The sequence below is a fragment of the Pipra filicauda genome, unplaced genomic scaffold (assembly GCF_003945595.2).
Source record: "Pipra filicauda isolate LSUMZ 115617 unplaced genomic scaffold, ASM394559v2 scaffold66_size7647185_pilon, whole genome shotgun sequence".
Taxonomy (NCBI): Eukaryota; Metazoa; Chordata; class Aves; order Passeriformes; family Pipridae; genus Pipra; species Pipra filicauda.
In genome coordinates, this window is record NW_024104831.1 from 6,744,942 (window position 1) to 6,754,346 (window position 9,405).

The window sequence follows — 9,405 nt, forward strand, 5'->3', positions numbered from 1 at the left end:
CTTTTACATTTTCAGTATTTTCGTGATAATCCATATGACTAGAAAGTATTTTGAGGCTTTGCTAAAGTATGATTGATACGTCTGTTAATTCCTGAGCAACATTAAAATTCCACACAACATACATTAGAGAAGATAAGAGACCAAGGGCTATACTATGTTACTATAAAATCAAAATAACTTCACTGAGGTTATGGAATTACTCCATTTCCCAGCCAATGGGAATTTAAAATCTGTTCAGTTTAATATTTACATATGATAGAGTATGACTGTCATTTTACTTGCACTGCAGTAGCAACACCATTCAAAGGATTCTGAATTTGCACATATGACAGGGAGAGATCCAAGTTGTTTAACCTTATGGAATCACTTTAAATCATACTTGATATCTTTAAAAACCAGTTTTGGTGCAGTCCTGCAACACTGAAAACAGTTGACTTTCTGTTTATTCTAGATTTGTGAGTTATATTTACAAACAGGACTATTTGGATGTCACTGATGAGTTGTTTCAAGCCACTTCTGTGCTTTTACACCACTCAGGACTTGAGATAGTGATTTATTTGCACAGCAGAGCAGCAATGCAATTTTTTTTTGCTCAGGCAAAAGAAGAAAGTCATTCCATCATCTGTCTTCTGTCAGTATCTTTCAAATCTTGCAAGATAATACCTGTATGTACACATAGAAATGGAAACTATTTACTTCATTTGATCTTTGTCTAAGAAAGCCTGTATCTGCTATCCTGCCAAACCACTGGCAGGAAGGAGGTTTTTCTTCCCTATACATATCATAACATAAACAGAATTGAGTTCTATTTCTTAACACTCATGAATTCTTATTACATAATCCAATTTCAATAAAAAGATCTGGTCTGAACAAGACACATACATTTTGGCAGATAAAGAACGTTCGAGAGTTGCCCTGTATCAGAATAGCAGGAGACTAAAACTGGAAACAGCTACAATAATAAGTTGATAACCTGTAGTTTCAAACATGAACAATCTGTGATGGCAGTAAGTATAATTCTTTTATATAGGAAGCCATTAATAGTTAAAAATGGGAGCTCATTAATCTCACTAATTTGGCAACTTCAGAAGATTGTGCTGTTTTTACATAGAACATGTCAAACTACTTAAAAGCTCGAGAATAACATCAAAAAAAGAACTTTGTCCTGAAAGATCTGAAGAAAATCTCTGCTAATGATAACAAAACTGCGTATTCTAGCAGTTTATGAGAAAGGCAAATATTAGCACATGAAGGCCTAAACTCAGGCTAGTAGTAGCCTTTTCTCAGTTAGTGTGAGGAGATTCTCACATTCATTCTTAAACATTCTGCTTTTAAATTATTCAAAAAATGCACAGCTATGACTAGAATAAAATAGAATTTTCAAGGGGGAAAAACATGAATTATACACTGCATACAACTACTTACTTTGAAATAGTGATTCTGCCTGCATTAAAAGTTGGAAATCCTAAGAATATTCAAAAGAGCTGTATTTCCCCCATCTTTCCCTCATGAACTCTCAACATTGAACTCTGTATTTATAGCACAACACATAAAACTATTAGTTACCAGCCTAGATAGAATGATGGCAGCTAGTTGCAGAAAATATTTGATCTTACAAAAAAGGAAAAGGCTAAATGTTCGGTCTGTTAGTGTTTGCTAAGAATCCATCCTGGCAAAACTTATATTTCATCTTAAACTATTCAGGTGGGGAAATTGTTAGGAAACATTCCACAAAACAGATTAGTTGACAAAAAGAGTAAGATCCTGCAAGGTCAATGGTACATGTCACATACCTTGATTCATCAGATAAGTATCATATGTAGATACACGGTATAGGAAACTCTCCAACATCAATGAGAAAGATTCAGACTTGGAAATGTTACTAATTCAACTATTTCAAACCAGAAAAGCAGACATAAGAGATAGTTGAGAGCCTCACTATAATAATTTAATAATTATCTCTTCATGTAAATATTTTCTTATTGTAACAAAATTAATTTTCTATTGAAATGAAGTTTTTCTTAACAGTTTGAATTTCGAATACAGAAAATAATGGGGTTTGGCAGTTTGTGTATTATCTAAGAGTATTTCTTGTGCAGTAAATATCCATTGTTATTCTTAAAAAACACTTAGTGAGCCAAACTGGGAGAAGAGGGAGAAGTACGCTAGGAGGAGAAACATACTTGATGATCACAGCTTATGAGTGTACATGACACTCTCAGTAAATAATACATAAGTAAATCTGATTACTGAAGGAATCTCTGCCTTGGTAAATCAGATAACATTTTGGGTCATGAAGAGGAGAAGACAGGAAGTTCAGTTTTCACCTTTTCCAGCTGACTGTTCAAATTTAGTGGCACTTTGGAGCCTATACTGCCATTCTGGAAACAGCAACAGATGACTTCTTGGAGAAAGAAAGAAAGAGAGGCCGAAGTTCACAAAATACAGCACACCACTGCTGCCTTGCAGTGTGCAATCTCTTGGCAAGTGGGAAAAAATTTGTATGGATTGCTCCACCCTGAAGCTGATGCTTATGCCTCTATTTGAGCTCACATCTTAGTAGTCTGTGCACCAAGCCCTCCTGGTAACATGAATGTAGGCTGGTTATGGTTGCATTAGTGGAATTAGTTTCTCCTTTAAAAAAATTTAGTAACTTGAATAAATAAAAATGAGAGAACAGCTGTTTAGCTCAAAATAGCAATGTGTCACTTATAGAATGTAGAACCAAATATAATTCCATAGTGCCATATCTTTGTTACCTGCCGTGTCCTTTGATTACATTTTCCCCTACCTTACAGGTACTGTCTTGGTAACACACCCTCAGTGAAAATTCTCTCTTAAAGCTAGATTTGCTAGTTAGTTTAATTTAGTGCATAAAAGCATTAAATACTTAATTACTGTGTTCTGTGTGGCATCAGATCATGAACGTAGGCCAGCTAAAAATATTCTATTATTTTGGAAAAGCTGTGTCCTTTGCCAAAGCATAGAAACAATATCACTGTGCTGCAGTCACTGTAGAAATACAGGTTACCAGTTAGAGGTGTCTATAAATAAGAGTTCTGTGTGAACAATAAAGCACTTGTGTAAAGAGAAAGTGAAATCAAGAAGGGTGACCACTTCATCACACCATTGAAAAGAAAAATGAGAACACTGCCATCATGTTGAAACACAGACATAAGAGTTAATGAATCAAAGTCTACAGATTTAACTATGCTATTTTTAGGAAAGGGAAGGGACACTCACATTAATCAGTATAACATTATAGATGAATAGGATTACATAAATATTTGCATGAAACAGAACAAGCAATTGCATGAGGCAGGAGACACAAGCTTTTGAAGGGTCTGGGCCATTGCCCAAGACAAAATTACCCAGCAATAGCTGCTATAAGGTAGCCAGCTTTGCACAGGCAAGACCATCAAGCCACCAGGGTAACATAAAAGAAAGATCACAATCCCACCCACTGAGTAACGGGTCTAATACTAAACTTTCAGGTGTGTAACATAAAAAGCCCAAGTTCAAGTGTGAGGCCGTTGAGGCGGGTGAAGAGCAGTTCTTTGGCGCACCCTGTCGGGGGAAAGGGGCACTGCCTCCCTCCTCACACGTGTGTCCAAGCCTCCTGGAGACACCACTTGTGGAAAAAATGTGGGAGAAAAAGTGGAAAAACATACTGAGTTTCTCTATTTGTCTGCAGAGTTATGTTCTGTTAGCTCTGTAAGTACATCGTGCATTGCTATACAAGGGAAACCTCTTGTCATTTCACTGTTAAGTCAGGGGCTAAATCCACCCAAGACAGCTAGAAAATTAAAGCTTCCATTATTTGGAAGCTCCATTTCCTGTTCTTCGAGAAAAGGGTTGCATTCTGAAAAGCTGCTTTCTGTTCTGAATACTCTGATGCAGCACATATTTCTGATAAGAACAAAGTAGATGCACGCTCTCTCAGAAGGGACGAGACGCATCTCTAGAAGAACTTGAGAAGCTGTAACTTGTATTAGCAAGTGTTTGAATAGACCTGCACAGTGGGTTTAGGTAATGGATCCTTAGTTCTCCATGAGGAGATGGTTCTATCTGAACCAGAGGCAAACAGCACTCCTGCTACCAAGGCAAGGTATATTTACACACAACTCAACCATCCATTTTCACCAAACAAGTTATGTCCGATTTGGTCATTTGTATCTTTACTGTGAAATGACGAAGAGAATGAAGGGCTCCAGGATGCATCTGCCGAATGGCACTCGGAACTGAGAAGGCCACAAATTATTCAAGTGCCCCCTGTTAAAGGCGACCACTTTCATTCATTTAGGCATGGAGTCATGCACACTTTAGCACAATAACAAGAGCACTTAGTAAATAAGCTGATAGTAGGGTTTGGACCTAAATATTTGTATGTGCTAGTTTCTGGACAGCAAAAGCAGGTACTGCAAGCAGGCTGCCTGATAGCCCAATAGAAGTGAACATACCAGAGTATACAACAAGTGAACAGGAGGGGATGCAGAACCAAGAACAAATAGGATGAAGAATTTTAACTGTTTTACCGAGGGCTTTACATAAATTCAAGTTATGCTAAAATGCTTTATAATGAGGTCATATTACTAGTTTTTCCTCATATTACTATTCTTTCCTTCTATTGTGTGGCAATGCCTGGTGTAATACACCTCTTACAAATGCCTAGCCTCTCTTCCAAGGACTATCCTGTCATCTAAGAAAAACTGGTGTAAAGAAGGGTGGAGAGAGAGGGCTGGACTGAAGGGTGAGTGAAGGAAAGTGAGATTACAGATGTCTAAGCTAGTTTAGACCTACCACCCAGCAGTCTGCATTAGTTTCACACTGTGCAGTGTGAAAGAAAGAACACATTTAGGAAGAGATGGTGAGGAGGTGGAGGCAGAAGAAAAATACAGATGGGTACAAAACTGCCAACAACCTGTCAGATCTGAGAGGGAAGTTGTAAGGAGTGCATGAGGAGCAAAAGACCTTGACCCTTGTTACTTATCTATTTTAGATGTAGTGGAATTTTCAGATAGGGATTAAAATTACAGAAACAAAGGAAAAGTTGGCTGCATGTGTCGATGCCTCTATATAGGCAGCTTCGAGAGTTCCACTGATGCCTTGTCTATGATGCCTATCAGGCATGAAATCACTGGCTTTGGTTCATGTAGGTTGTATGGTAGAGACACCATCTAATCAGTCCCAAAAATTCCCAGCTGTAGGTAAACAGAGCATATACAGGCAGTGAAGAGACTAATCTCATCAAAAAGATTCTTCTATTATGTCACTGCAAGGAAAAAAAGTAAATGGATATTTAATATAGTATGAGGTAGTAGTAACTCATGGTGCTACTACTGGTAATGCTCAGTGCCATTCAGAGAAGGAAAAAGAATACAGTGCACCAAATCTTCAGAAACAGCTGAGAGAGTGGGAGTTTAATCAAACCCAAATTCACTACCACTACAGTTCGCCCATGCGTGATGTTCTCAGCAGTTCAGTGCTTTGTTGGGGGGGGGCATCTGAAGCTATACATAGATGCATGCCTGCAAATGGGTACCACATTACTATTTTACCATCTTTGTAAAAAATAAGAGAATGCTAGGCATAAGTTTAACTATGATCATTTTTCACTTCCCACAACTGCAAAGCTGCCAAGTCCCTGCCAGATGCCTGAATAAGATTTGTGGATTGCTGGAGGGAGTCTGCACCAAGTGAGTTTGAGATTTTGCTATTTCTCGTTTTCATTGCTCTCCATTCTTCTTGGACAGCAGATGGTGGCATTATCATGGATGGATCATTTTTTTACAAAGATCTTCTCATGACTTCTCAATATAAAAATCACTGGAGTGTCATAACAAAGGATACACCTGGTTTGTTACCTGTTTTAAGTTTAGAAAAACAACTGAGGCAACTTATGAGTTGGAAAAAAATCTTTTCCTTTGCAAAGAGAAAACACTCAATGAAATTCTGCTATTTTAACTATTTTACATTGTACCAAGACACCAAATCCTGGGGTTTTTTATAAGGATAAAGATTCTTAAATCATCAAATTATGCTACGGTTTTCTTGAATTCATTATGCTTAAAAATTATGGGCCACATAGGAACACTGTGAACCAGTAAAGAGAATGGGGAATATCTTTCTGAGTATATTGAACCATCCTGATCACCAGAAAAGGAAATATTTGCAGACCTCCCAAATGGCAGAAAGCACTGGATTGTTTGAAAGTTAAGTTTAGGACTCTGAACCTGTACTATAAAGGTATAAATAAAGACAATACATGTATAAGGCTAAACTACTTATTTTTAGGCAGGCTTTCTGAATTTTGCCCAGAGCACTACCTTAAATGCCCCAAACACTTCCTATTTACCTTTTAAATAGATTTGCTGAAGCTTGCATCCAGTGCTGCTATAGTACTGAACTCACAAAATAGTCAGCAGAACTATCTGTTGGTGATAGAACAAAAATTGGGAATGAATGTTGAAATAGTGGGGGGCAAAGCAGAAGAAGGAGAAGACATTTTAGGGAAATATAAATGTATATGTTACCACTTGGACAATTCTTTTAATATGCTGAATAAAACTGGGATGCAGTAGTAATACAAAAGGGTAAGTAAAGGATCCTTCAAAGGACACTGTATATCTCATATTACTAAAGAAATGAGAAAAATACCTATTATGACCAAACAACAAGCTGGACAAGTCACTTTAGGATCTCTGAGTGCAAGTAATCCACTCCCTGCCTGCCCTTAATTTTTATGGCTCAGTTCATACAGATAAGTTTTAGAAAAATTGCATATACTATTTTCCCTGTTTATACATAGCAGGTACCCTTTCTATCCCTGTGGTCTTCAGTCTGGCAACAAATGCTAGCAGGAATTTCAGGGATTCAGGATCTCAAAATTCAAGCCTTAATTTTTTTCTGCCTTCTTTCACTAAAACCTTTGCTCTGTCAAACCATCTAATTGCAAGGAATGACTTCTGCTATACTGCTCTTTGAGAAACTCAACCTTCTGCCCACTTCTATTATTTGTCCTTTGGTATTGATGGAGGGTTTTCCACTAGGCTGTAGCTATCTACATGGCCATAACACTCTAGCAGAGATATAAACCAAATTTACATCTTGGTAGATGTAAACCATATGATTCAGCATTGAATGGAAATCACTGACTATATAGCCTTGTTTAAAGTTTTGCCTTTTCCATTTCATTTGTAGTAAGCTTGAAAAGCATAAACTTGAAATCAAATATCCAACCATCTGCAATTAATACCCTTACTAAGATACACACTAGTTTTCAGCCTAAAACTACCTGTAATACTTTGTCCCACAGAATATATGATTACCCATGATACATACCAGCTGTGCTTGTAGTCAGATTGTAATGCTAGAAATCTTGAGTTTGATCATGCCTTCCATTTCAGTGATAACTCAACAACCATATCCTCATGGATGCAATATCAAAAAGAAAATTAAGAACTTCTTGCTGATGAAATGAGAAAGCTTGCTAGAAGATAAGTCAGTAGGGGTATGATCTTCAGGCCACATAGGTGGGGAAGTTCAAGAAATTTTTTTGTAGGAATGAGTCATGAATTCTTCACTAACTGATTCATCTGTAACACAAGAAATTTTAAAGAGGACACATACATAACAGTCTGTGTTCTTCATGGAAGGCTCAAAATTGGAGAAAAAAAAAATAGACGCTCCAGAGGAGAACTATATTTTTTTAATTAGCGTGCTAATCTTGGACATCATTATGACAATGTTTCTTTAACTTTTCCCTTCTGAGGGCTGAACATAACTCATCGCAAAACAGACTGTTTTTAAAGTAAGAGTAATTGTTGCAGGCTGTACTGCCTTAAAATGTTCTAAAACTAGAGATTCACGTTAATTAGAAAGTTACCACTTGTTCTGTGTTGCTTTTGGAAAAGGGAATTGATTTTGTGTTTATTTATCTATTTTACATACCTTAGGTAGGTATAATTGATTCTGTTATTTCAAATATGTGCAAAACTATGTAAAGTAAACAAGGCAATGGGAGGTGATATCTTCTAAAAAAAAAAAAAAGCAGAAGTCTTAAATATTTGGCTGTGTCATAGTTATTTGTATGTACACTTTGAAAGCTGAGTGTGTATATTCAACCAATGAATCCAGATCAGAATCCTACATAATTTTTTACCTCTTTTCAAACTTTCTGAATGAAAAGGATATAGACCGAAAGGAGTTCTGCTGGAGGGTTGTGGCCATGTAGATAGCTACAGTCTAGTAGCCATCAATACCAAAACAGAAGACATAACCTTCTTCACAGTAGGATGCAGAAACTCTCCTTTTGCCCTGCTTCTTCTTAGTTGAGCTAATCACAGTTCATAATAGAGGAAAGCTAACTACTAAGCCCCTCCTGTGGCATAATCTTTTCCTGCCACACATGCTGTGGTCTTGCTCTATATGGTTACAGAGCAGAGAACAGTATGTGAAATGCTTCTGCACCTCCCACATTAGGATGCCACGTTTAGATAGAGAAAACAAGGAGAAGGTCATCTCCATGCCCCTTGACTACACAGTCTATAGATTTGCTTGCCCAAACAAGCAGGAGCAGAGCTCCCAGTATTGCTCCTTTCTCTTTACCCTTTTCTCTTATACATAGGCAAGGGTTCAGTCCACAGGACCACTGAGGAATAAATAGACAAGGAGAGGGAAGCAAGCAAAGTATTTTTCCCCGGGGCCATTGTTTTGAGAGGTCAAGAAGGCCTGGCACATAGTGGTACAAGTCTCCCAAAACACAGTCATGAACTCAGTCTTTCTAGAGCTTGTGTGGGAGTGCTTTGTGATTGATCCTGGCTGGACAGCAGCTGCTCACCAAAGCTGATCTATCACTCCCCTCCTCAGCTGGACAGAGCAGAGAAAATATAACAAAAGGCTCGTGGGTTGGTATAAGGGCAGAGAGAGATCACTCAGCAGTTATCATCATGGGTAAAACAGACTCAATTTGGGGAAATTAGTTTAATTTATTACCAAAATAATCAGGATAATGAGGAAATAAAAAGCAAATCTTCCCTACCCCTCCCTTTTTCCTGGGCTCAACTTTACTCCCAAATTCTCTACCTCCTCCCCCTCCAGCTCAGGGGGACAGGGAGTGGAGGTTGCAGTCAGTTCATCAGACGTTGTGTCTGCCACTCACTCCTTCCTCCTCAGGAGGAGGACTCCTCACACTCTTTCCCTGCTCCAATGTGTGCCCCTTCCACAGGGTGCAGTCCCTCAGGAACAGACTGCTCTGGGGCAGGCCCCCTGTGAGGTCACACCTCCTGACAGCACACCTGCTCCAGTGTTGGCTCCTCTCTCCTTAGGGCCACAGGTCCTGCCAGGAGCCTACTCCAGCACGGGCTTCCCACGGGGTCACAGCCTCCTTCAGGACTGTGCCAGAAT

The 9,405-nt window shown here is 38.4% G+C and overlaps 1 long non-coding RNA gene across 1 annotated transcript; it reads right to left on the reverse strand.

Moving 5' to 3' along the window:
- Positions 1-465: 465 nt before the first annotated feature.
- On the reverse strand, positions 466-9,147 carry LOC120324725. The gene is made up of 4 exons (XR_005566243.1): positions 9,041-9,147; positions 7,342-7,595; positions 6,356-6,431; positions 466-663 (listed from the first exon to the last, which is right to left on the reverse strand). It is a non-coding gene; the product is annotated as an uncharacterized LOC120324725 (long non-coding RNA).
- Positions 9,148-9,405: the final 258 nt, after the last annotated feature.